This window comes from Octopus sinensis, linkage group LG11 (assembly GCF_006345805.1).
Source record: "Octopus sinensis linkage group LG11, ASM634580v1, whole genome shotgun sequence".
Lineage (NCBI taxonomy): Eukaryota > Metazoa > Mollusca > Cephalopoda > Octopoda > Octopodidae > Octopus > Octopus sinensis.
Window position 1 is genome coordinate 45007415 of NC_043007.1, and position 10827 is coordinate 45018241.

The window sequence follows — 10827 nt, forward strand, 5'->3', positions numbered from 1 at the left end:
TTCTTCTTCTTCTTCTTCTTCTTCTTCTTTCTTCTTCTTCTTCTTCTTCTTCTTCTTCTTCTTCTTCTTCTTCTAATTATTATTATTATTATTATCAAAGAATGTATATATGTATTTTAATACTTTTGTGACAACCAGAACTTACCACAACAAACCTCATACAAAGCCTTACATTTTACTTTTGATAATCTTTTTCTAAAAAAGTGAAACATCTTTAAAATTGCATTTTCAAACCTTCTTTCATATATATTTCCACTCGTGCAGTACTTTCCAACTTTACTTTGTTATATATATATATATATATATATATATATATTATGTGAAATAGAAAGATGAATAATCTTGTAGTAGATTAATCAAAAGTTTAACCGATACCTTAGTAGCAAAAATCACAGCAGTGAACAGCACGGTTGGAGGTACAACCATCTGGCGTTGCAACCGTGCGTTGGTGCGGATAATTGAAATTAAAACATTATTGGTGAATTGAAGAAATGGAGCTGAACGCAGATTGAACAGAAATCGTTTTATTTCATTCATGAAATAAAACGATTTCTGTTCAATCTGCGTTCAGCTCCATTTCTTCAATTCACCAATAATGTTTTATATATATATATATATATATATATATATATATTATGTGAAATAGAAAGATGAATAATCTTGTAGTAGATTAATCAAAAGTTTAACCGATACCTTAGTAGCAAAAATCACAGCAGTGAACAGCACGGTTGGAGGTACAACCATCTGGCGTTGCAACCGTGCGTTGGTGCGGATAATTGAAATTAAAACATTATTGGTGAATTGAAGAAATGGAGCTGAACGCAGATTGAACAGAAATCGTTTTATTTCATTCTACACGTGTTTCGAAACACGTGTAGAATGAAATAAAACGATTTCTGTTCAATCTGCGTTCAGCTCCATTTCTTCAATTCACCAATAATGTTTTATATATATATATATTATATATATATATATATATATATGCATACGCATACATGTATACACATACACAAGAAACCAGATGTATGTATTCATATACACACTCACACATATGCATATTATTTATTGAATTTACTGGAAACAAATCATACGTGAACAGCGGCAAGTTCCAGGCTTAGGCAGTGTAGTAACTCGTCGCTTTTTTACTGAGTACCGCGTACGATATGCTTTATAAGCACTTCCAAATACTGTATTATATATATATAAACTGAGAAGTAACGGGAAATTGAGCTTAGAAAATTGCTTCTGCCTCCTTCTATAAAGGTTAAGTTGGATGCACATTTTTAAGTATTTTACTTTTTCTTGTTATATAATCCTAGGAAACATGTCATCAGTTGACGTAGCTCGTCTGGTTCTGAGTAGATACACCCAATCAGTGTGCAACAATGTATTGACGTCACATGGAAGTAAAAAATATATATAGAAATCAATAAATAATAAGCAGAGACAACTATTTCAACTGGGAGTTTAGGCCTCTTATGTCAGCTACGAAAGCTGTTACGAACAAGAGCCATAATGACAAGTTGGAAATGCATTATTTTTAAATATACTGCAATACAAAACAGTGACACTGGATTTGAATGTTATTATGTGATTGATGTATGATCCAGAGATATATTTTTGTAATATAACAGTAAAGCTGTCGCTAATAATATTTTATTAAGGAATCCTCACTGGTGTTTCTGAATTTATTACAGCCATAGTATTTTGCGATAACTAATATAATTTTTGTGTCTGTTAAAATTTGGCGAAACGGATCCTCTTTCTTTCTTTCTTTCAGTTTGAATAAATATTTACAGAAAGTTTACATATCGAATTGTTTAATTGAATTTAAAATATTGCTCTTCTTGTAACGCTTCTATTGCATTTGTTTTCACTTTAATTACATTAGAAAATATTTGTTTCATATTTTGGCACTAGGCCAGCAATTTCGAGGAAGGGCGTAAATCAGTTACATCGACCCCAGTGCTTAACTGGTACTTAGTTTATCGACCCCGAAAGGATAAAAGGCAAAGTCGATCTCGGTGGAGTTTGAATTCAGAACGTAATGACGGACGAAATACCTAGTTCTTTACTACCCACAAGGGGCTAAACACAGAGAGGACAAACAAGGACAGACAAACGGATTAAGTCGATTACATCGACCCCAGTTTGTAACTGGTACATAATTTATCGACCCCGAAAGGATGAAAGGCAAAGTCGACCTCGGCAGAACTTGAACTCAAAACGTAACGACAGACGAAATACGGTTACGCATTTCGCCCTGTGTGCTAACGTTTCTGCCAGCTCGCCGCCTTCGACATATTCAGTTTTGCCAGTATTTTTGCATATTTTTGTTGTACAGTCTACATTAGACTTATGATCAGAATCTGTTTGGCCGTCTTTTATTATGTATCATGTGTCAGAGTCTACACTGTTCAATGTATTTTTTGAATGACACTAGAGAGATTCAGCTACTATTTCTAGCAGGTTAACCGACCGTGTAGAGGTTTGGAGTTCTTCATATGTTATCCGTTTGATTCGTGGTAGTCGTCAGATTTTCTATACCGTTACGTTGCAAGCCAGTTGGGACCTATATCTAGTCGTTCTAGATTCTAGAAATAAAACACAAAGCTCTCTTAACTCACACCTTAGCAATTTAGAAATGGAAGAACAATGAATGTAACTTTAGATTAGACGCATTACATGTGAAAATAAAATGCAATGTCCAAGACTAGAACATGTTTTATCGAGAGTCAGCTTGATCAGGGCTGACCTGGAGCACGTAAAGCAGTAGTAGCAACAGCAACAGCAGTGGAGGCGCAAAAGCCCAGTGGTTAGGAAAGCGGACTTGCGGTCGTAAGAACGCGGTTTCGATTCCCAGTCCGGGCATTATGAGTGCTTATTAAGCAAAAACACCTAAGCTCCATGAGGCTCCGGTGTGGAGGGTGGGTGGTGAACCCCGCTGTACTCTTTCACCACAACTTTCTCTCACTCTTTCTTCCTACTTCTACCACAAAGCAGAGGAACCATGGTGTAACCCACTATGGTGTGGTAAACTTTCAGACCCTAGTCTAGATTGCGAATCCTCTGTAACCCAGGATGGTTCAGCTCTCCACCCGTTAAAAGCCACCGTTTACAGAATGAGGATAACAACGTAACTTTCGCGCCCGTGCAACCGCAGTCTATAGCGTGTGGTGGGTGGATCTTCAAGTTGCCACACGCATTCTTAGTAGCTTAGAGTACGTTCGAATTAGAGATTATTCTTTGTTGCTAACGGCGTGAGTCCTGCTTGAAAGAAGAAGAAGAAGAAGAAGAAGAAGAAGAAGAAGAAGAAGTCAACAACAACGCAACATCAACAAAAGTTGCAGTCTCATATATAAAAAAGAGCTTCAATACAAATTACAAAATCCAAAGAATTATGCGAAATTGTTTGAAATGTGTGGAATTTCGGCAAGGTAAAGGTATATTGCTCTAATATTGAAACGGGAACTGGATATTAGAGTGAACTCGCTATGCGCTTGCTTCAACATATCAGTGAATTAATCTTTACAATGCTTGTAGACATTCAAAGCAAGCACTCTGTAGTGGTACATATTTGAACATAAATATCATTTCAACCAGATATATCTTTATTTTATTCATTTATTAGTTACATTCATTGAATCTTGGTCACGTATAAGCCAACATCGCCTGCAAGAGTTTAGCCGCTGATATCAAGTTCAATATTTTCAAACTAGTGCTTATTTCATCGATCCTTATTTATTGGTTTGCGTCCTTACAAGATCTAAAAGGACTCGATATAAACAACAGCTTTAACAAACTAAGGAAATATAAGCATACACGTACTCATATTTATGTTTATATTTTCTTTTAGTATCATCATCATTCTTAGACTTAGGTGAACAACCAATGCTAATCAGTGGGGATTCACAGTATGCGTTTTACTATTCATCCTTCCGATCGCTGAATACAAAACGTATTCTGTCCTGGTGATTTTTCCGAGTCGCCAGTCCATCACAAGGTCACCCATTTACAGCTGAGTGGACAGGAGCAACGTGAACCGAAGCGTCTTGCTCCAAAACATAACCTACAGCCGTTCTGGGAATCGAAACCGCTATCCCGCGATCGCGAGTGCAACACGCTAGACACGATACCACATGCCTTGACATATACTTTTTCTTATTCGTCTGAAGCCACGTGTTGTCACTGTTAAGATTTCTTGTTATCAACAATACCAAAACGCATATATAAGGTTATGGAAATAAAATACACGTCTCATTGACTGAGCAATGTTTTCGTGTTAGTAACGATTAAGATTTATCCTGAATCTTAAGAGAGAGAGAAAAAAAAAAAAACGAAACAAAGTAAAATTTTGTGGGTGATAGATAAAATGAAATGTATCTTAGACTATAATTGAAAGAAGTGGAAGTAAATAAGTATATAAGAGTTTGAATAAAAAACGCCATGAAGTGATGTTTAAGAGAAATTATTGTAATGAGTATTCAAATAAATAACAGTTTGAAATAAACTAAATTATTGATAATTGAATAAATAATGAATAAAAGAAAAAAAATATGTAAAATGGTTGGTTAAGTAAATAATCAATTTAATTTACTACTTCTTTGTATAAACAAAGGATTGAATAATGCAATAAATTCATTTATAATTAAAGAAATAGATCGCTGCATAAGTAAGTTAAAAAATAAATCTATCAATAATAAAGAAAATAATTTAACAAATAATATATGAATATTATGGAATAATGTGGGAGATATATCAGGAAGTAAAATAAGGAGTAAAAATTTAATGCGGAGTTGAAGTAAAGTTATGTGAGGTTGCATGATAAACGATAAACGTCGCCCTTTTCAAGCCTAGCCAGGCTCATGGGCCCGGTTTCCCGGTTTCTGTGGCATATGTGTCCCTCCAGCTGGATGGGATGCCAGTCCATCGCAGCGTTACTCAAGAAACAGGAAGAGAGAGAGTGAGAGAAAGTTGCAGCGAAAGAATACAACAAGGGTTGCCCCCCCCTGCCGAAGCCTCGTGGAGCTTTTAGGTGTTTTCGCTCAATAAACACACACAATGCCCGGTCTGGGAATCGAAACCGCGATCCTCCGAAAGCGAGTTCGCTACCCTAACCATTGGACCATTGCGCCCCCACGAGGTTGCATGATACGTAATAAAAATGAAGTTAATCAAACGCCTCGTAATTTTGGCGTAAGGTCTGTGATTGTCAGTGGAAAGGGTCAATCGACACCTTTGATCTCCAGTGCTTGATTTGAATGCAGATAAGCATTTTGTCCGACGCTCTAGCTATTCTGTCATCTCAAACGGTTTTTCTCTGTTGCTGTTCCAAGTATTCATGATTTGCGCATGGTATACGAGTAAGCAGGTACACTAAAAGAGACATGCAATGCAAACCGAAGTAAGAGCTGTAATACGAACAACAGAGTGTTGTGTATTTGAAAGCAGTTGGACTGCGTAATTATAGTTGCAAAGAAGTGCTCTGCACCGTATATGGGTAGTGCCTCCATTGGATTTCGCACAGGAACCTTAAATGTTTAAATATTAAACACCTACTCATTTGGATGTTACGTTGTTTGTGTGTGCAAATCAAATCCGTATTAAGTTTGAGTATGCCGCCTGTAAGCTTTAATGAATAGGTGTAAAGATCAGTCCAACTATTTAGTATCAAGCCATGAATTCAAGTGATTGTGTCACCGATTTTTGGCTAAAAATTCGAAGTTAAGGACCAGATATTTTCACTACTACGTGATCTTATATTACAGAAATGAAAACAAAAGAGCTTGAGTGATGGAGAAAAATCTGACTGTTAGACAAATGCTGCCCGTGAACCTCAGTTTAGAGTTTCAACAGTAAATCAGCAGGTTCAATTAATTTTCAGGTAAAATTTCAAATATAATGGCTCCTATCAACATTTGGTTATACATGCATTATCAAATCTCATATTAGATATGTCTGTTCGTTATCAGTACGGAAGCCAGCCTCTTATAACTAAGCAACCGGTATGAAACTGGATTTATTTAAAGATGTGCACATTCTATGGTGCTTACCAGCCTTTGGCAGCGTCTTGTTGCCTTAATGAAACTGATTCGCTCAGTGAATTCGGGAAGGCGGAAAACAATGAATGAGGCCCGTAGACTTGTTATCTGTAAGTAACAATCCACTTATATGCTACCTATCTACTCAGTGAAGCGGGGCGCGGGAAAGAAATACGCAAGGTCCCAATGAAAATTTGTGAAGTGTGCTTAATTTTAGGTCTAAATTTTCTCGGTCACGGGTATGATGGTTCAGGAAGCCAATCTGTTTGTAGTTGGAATATTTCCAGAACAGTAATATGTTTCACAGTATATATTTTTAAATGAGCTAACAACCAGCCAGCATTATACATTTGTAATGGTTCTAATCACTCGCCTGCAATTATTAAACACATAACTTGTAATGTGAATAGACCCATTTCAAAATCTATTAGCAGATATGGCTATATTTGACATGATTGCTCTGTACTATAATAGAATATTGAAAGGAAGAAATTTCAACGTGATAAGCTATTTAGAATCAAGCTCTAAATAATTAAATACACGCAGAAACCAAAAAGTATTGTTCAATCCACTATAAATTACAATAGTCGTCACTAATATAGCTGTATGTTTCCTTACTAAGATACATTAAAGTTTCTCACTCTCTGTATATAGAACTAATTTGTTTTTCAATATCAGTTCTGTTAAAGACACTTTAGTTATTTAGTGAATGTAGGGTCTAAAATTTGGAGCTACAATAAAAGTAAATCACGAAGGAGCTAGTGTAGAGCTGGTATAAAAGCTGTTTATGGTTCGGAAAAACATCGTGTTTATGAAAAAAATTTCAAAATTAGATACAGCCAACAAACCTATTCGTTTAGATACAAAGACAAATGCATCCCCGCTTCAATCTCAAAATACATATGGCATTTGAATGATAGTGGAGTAGAGAATCATAATCACGTGTTGTGGGGATGTAGAACAGTGCAATAATAAGCGGGATTGGTTTGGAAAGGAAAAGTTTAATCTCCTGATACTGCCCACAAATAATCCTAAAAGCGCAAAGAATTTTACATTATTTACATTATTTATATTTGACGGATATTTGTCCTGGTCTTGTTTGTTGTTAATACAACGTTTCGGCTGATATACCCTCCAGCCTTCATCAGGTGTCTTGGGGAAAGTTTGAACTTGGGTTCTCATTCCTAAGGTTTTTTTAATGTATTGTTCACAGCTTGTTCTGTGTTCAAATTCCGCCGACTTTACTTTTCATCCTTTTGAGATCGAAAAATTAAGTACCAGTGAAACAGTGGGGTCGATGTTATCGACTGCTTCCTCCTAAATTTCATGCCTTGCGCTTATCGTAGAAAGGATTATTATTATCATTATAGTTATAATAATAATAATAATAATAATAATAATAATAATAATAATAATAATAATAATAATAATAATTATTATTATTATTATTATTATTATTATTATTATTATTATTATTATTATTATTATTATTATTATTGTTGTTGTTGTTGTTGCTGTTGTTGTTGTTGTTGTTATTATTATTATTATATGTTTAACTTTTGCTTTGATTTTGTACAAGTTGGCACCAAGTCTCACCCAGAGACCTCAAAAGAACACAAGTTAGAAGTTCAAATTGGTGTTATGCCTTGGGTGTCATATATTTGGTTTTGTACATAGTATTGTTCTAGAGAATGTTTAAGAAAACAAGAAAATAATAAGTTTGTTTTAAAATTTGAGATTACAAAAACAGTATTTTACGTAGGATAGGGGCAGTTCCCATGAGAACTATCTTTTGAATTTCTGCCATTTTGGGGTTTACTCGTATCTGAGCTAGGTAGGAATCAGCCCCTGTTACTGTCATTCCCAGAGCACCTATGACAACAGGTATTGTTTTAGACTTGAGGTTCCACATTTTACCAATTTCTATTTCAAGATCTTTATACTTTCTCAGTTTTTGGTAGGTCTTGACAGATACATTTATAGCGATTGGGACAGTTATATCAATGAGGAGGCATGATTTTTGTCTGAAGTCTTTCAATATAATGTCTGGCCTATTCACATCTATCTTTCTGTTAGTTTGAATGGTGAAGTTTCAGAGTGAGATGCGATCATTTTCAAGCACTGGAGGTGGTTTGTGTTCCCGCCAGCTTTTATCATGGGGCAGGTCCAGGTTTTTGCAAATTACTCAGTAAATATATTGTGCTGCTCTATCATACCTGTTGGGATACTCTGTGGGCGCAAGAAGACTGCACATGAAGGCAACATGATCAATGGTTTCATTTTGTTGTTGATATTCACGACATGTTGGGCAGCTACTGTTCTTTAATATGTTGGCCTTAAAGTTTCTTGTTGATAGGCATTGATCTTGGGCTGCTATGATAAACCCTTCTGTTTCTGATTTTAAGCCAGAAGACACTAACCATTGATGGTTAAGGGCTTTGTCGATATCGGCTCTATTAGCTCTCTTTGGGTATTTGCCATTGAGAGGTTTTACTTGTCATTTATCTGTAAGAATATCTAAGGCAGAAGTTTTAGCACGGGTTTTCATACGCTTAGCTTTTTCTGTGCTTGTTTCTAATACGTCTAATTCTGGAATTTTTTGTATTTAGAATTCAGTTAGATATTCCTTTGCCTGTTTTGTTGCTGGGTATCATGTTTTGAGACAAGTTTTAACATCCAGTCATCAGAGTTTTTCAGGTAGGTATCTAAGCCTACTGCGGTAATCTTCATTGTTAATTCCAGTTGTAAAAGACCACGGCCTCCCTCTTTTCTGTTCTATATCTGCTTCAGGGTGGTGCATTCTATGCATTGTCAACAATTTTCGTATTTTTCTGTCAAGATTACATATTTCAGTAATTGACCAGCTAATGATATTGAAACTGTAAGTCACGACTGGTATGGCTAAAGTATTGGTCACTTCGATCCTGTTTCTTGCTTTCAGCTCTGTCTTGCGTATTGCCCTTACTCCCTAAGATAACATTCTCTTCTCATCCTTTCCCGCATCGCTGAATGTTTGATTCCGTCCCCTTCAAATGCTTCTAGATGATTGGAGCTCTCCGCCGGTTCTATTTCCTTTATGACATTCTGCTTGTCAAGATTAACATTGGGTGCTTCTGTCATTTTTCCTTTTGCACATTTATCGAGGCCAAATTGCATACTGATGTCATAACTGAATTGTTTAACAATCGCTAGTAAGCCCTGTAGTTGTTGGTCATGTTTTGCAAAGAGCTTTCAATCATCCATGTAAATGAGATGATATATATTTTAATCAAACCCTTTATAACCATATTGTACATCACTGAGCAATTTCAAGAGTGGTATTAAGGCTAGACAAAAGAGGAGTGTTGATAGAGAGTCACCCTGGAAAATGCCACATGAAATTCTTACATCTCCAGCATTAAGAGATTCATTGTCGCTGTTCAAAGTCAGTATGGTTCTCCACGATCTCATACTTACAGACAAGAAGTTTCGCAGAGTAGGTGCTATTTTGTACATTTCCAGACATTTCTTAATCCAGTTATGTGGTAGACTATCAAAAGCTTTTTTATAGTCTAATCTAGGCTATCGACAAGTTTTTGTGCCGTTTGTGACAATCTTCTAAGATAATCTTATTGATGAGTAGCTAATCTTTACAACCATAGGACCCACGTTTACGCCTTTTTTGCTCATTAGGGAATATGCCACTCTCTATTACTATTATTATTGTTATTATTGAAGTGGTGAGCTAGCAGAATCCTTAGCACGCCGAGAAAATGCTTGGTGGTATTTCATCCGTCTTTACATTCTGAGTACAAATTCCCCGAAGTCTACTTCGCCTTTCATCCCTTCGAGATCGATAAAATAACTACCAGTCATTCACTGGGGCCGATATAATTGACTTACCCCATCCCTGAACTTGCTGGCCTTGTGCCAAAATTTGACACTGACATTTCATTATAAATTCTTAACCCATAGTTCTGTATGATATATCGTGGATTGTCAGCATTACATAAGTTTACTCCAGCCTCACTTCGGTTGCATTATTCTGATCCCTCCTTCAGAACTTTTTAAGTTATACCCATATGTAATTTTTATCAGTCATTTTATTTACTAAGGTGTTACCCATCAATTAAGGGGTAACTTTGGCAGTATACGTTCACCATGATGGATAATATAAGTAAATATGGTACACGTGATAAAATTGTCATTTAAATTTTATCGAATGTTTTGGTTCTTATATAAATTGATGAAAAATATTTATTACTTCAAAATATTAAACAAAGCAAAATTTTCATTTGTTTCACTTTTCTCATAAAAACTAAATACTCTGTCATTTACCTCCTCCTCCTCCTTCCTGTCTTTGTGAGTCATTACTTCTTCGTGTGTGTGTGTGTGTTTGTGTGTGTGTGTCTATGTGTGTGTGTGTATCTATGTGTGTGTGTGTAGCTTTACTCATTGCCTGCCACTGTTTTTAAGTATGTGCATGCATCATAAACCTCTTATGCTTATTCTTCTTTTTTATCTCCCTTTTACTATCTCAGCACTCATTGTATATGATTTAAGACGTGAATTAAGAAATTAACCAACAAACCAATCAACGAACGAACGAATGAATCAACCAGCCAACCAATAATTATATCGGCTATTAATGATTTCAAATTTTTGCATAAGACCAGCAATTTCGAGTGGTGGTGGTGGTGGTGGTTAAGTCGATTACATCGATTCCAGTGCGCAATTGGCACTTATTTTATCAACCCCAAAAGGATGAAAGGCAAAGTCGATCTCAGCGGAATTTGAACTCAGAGCG

The 10827-nt window shown here is 35.8% G+C and overlaps 1 long non-coding RNA gene across 1 annotated transcript in view; it reads left to right on the top strand.

Annotated features, from left to right (window-relative positions):
- The first annotated feature begins 4985 nt into the window (after window positions 1-4985).
- LOC118765415 overlaps window positions 4986-10827 on the top strand; it is a 21655-nt gene continuing 15813 nt past the window's right edge. The window contains exons 1-2 of the long non-coding RNA XR_005001278.1: window positions 4986-5143; window positions 7872-7875. This is a non-coding gene — a long non-coding RNA (uncharacterized LOC118765415). The remainder of the gene's footprint in view (window positions 5144-7871; window positions 7876-10827) is intronic.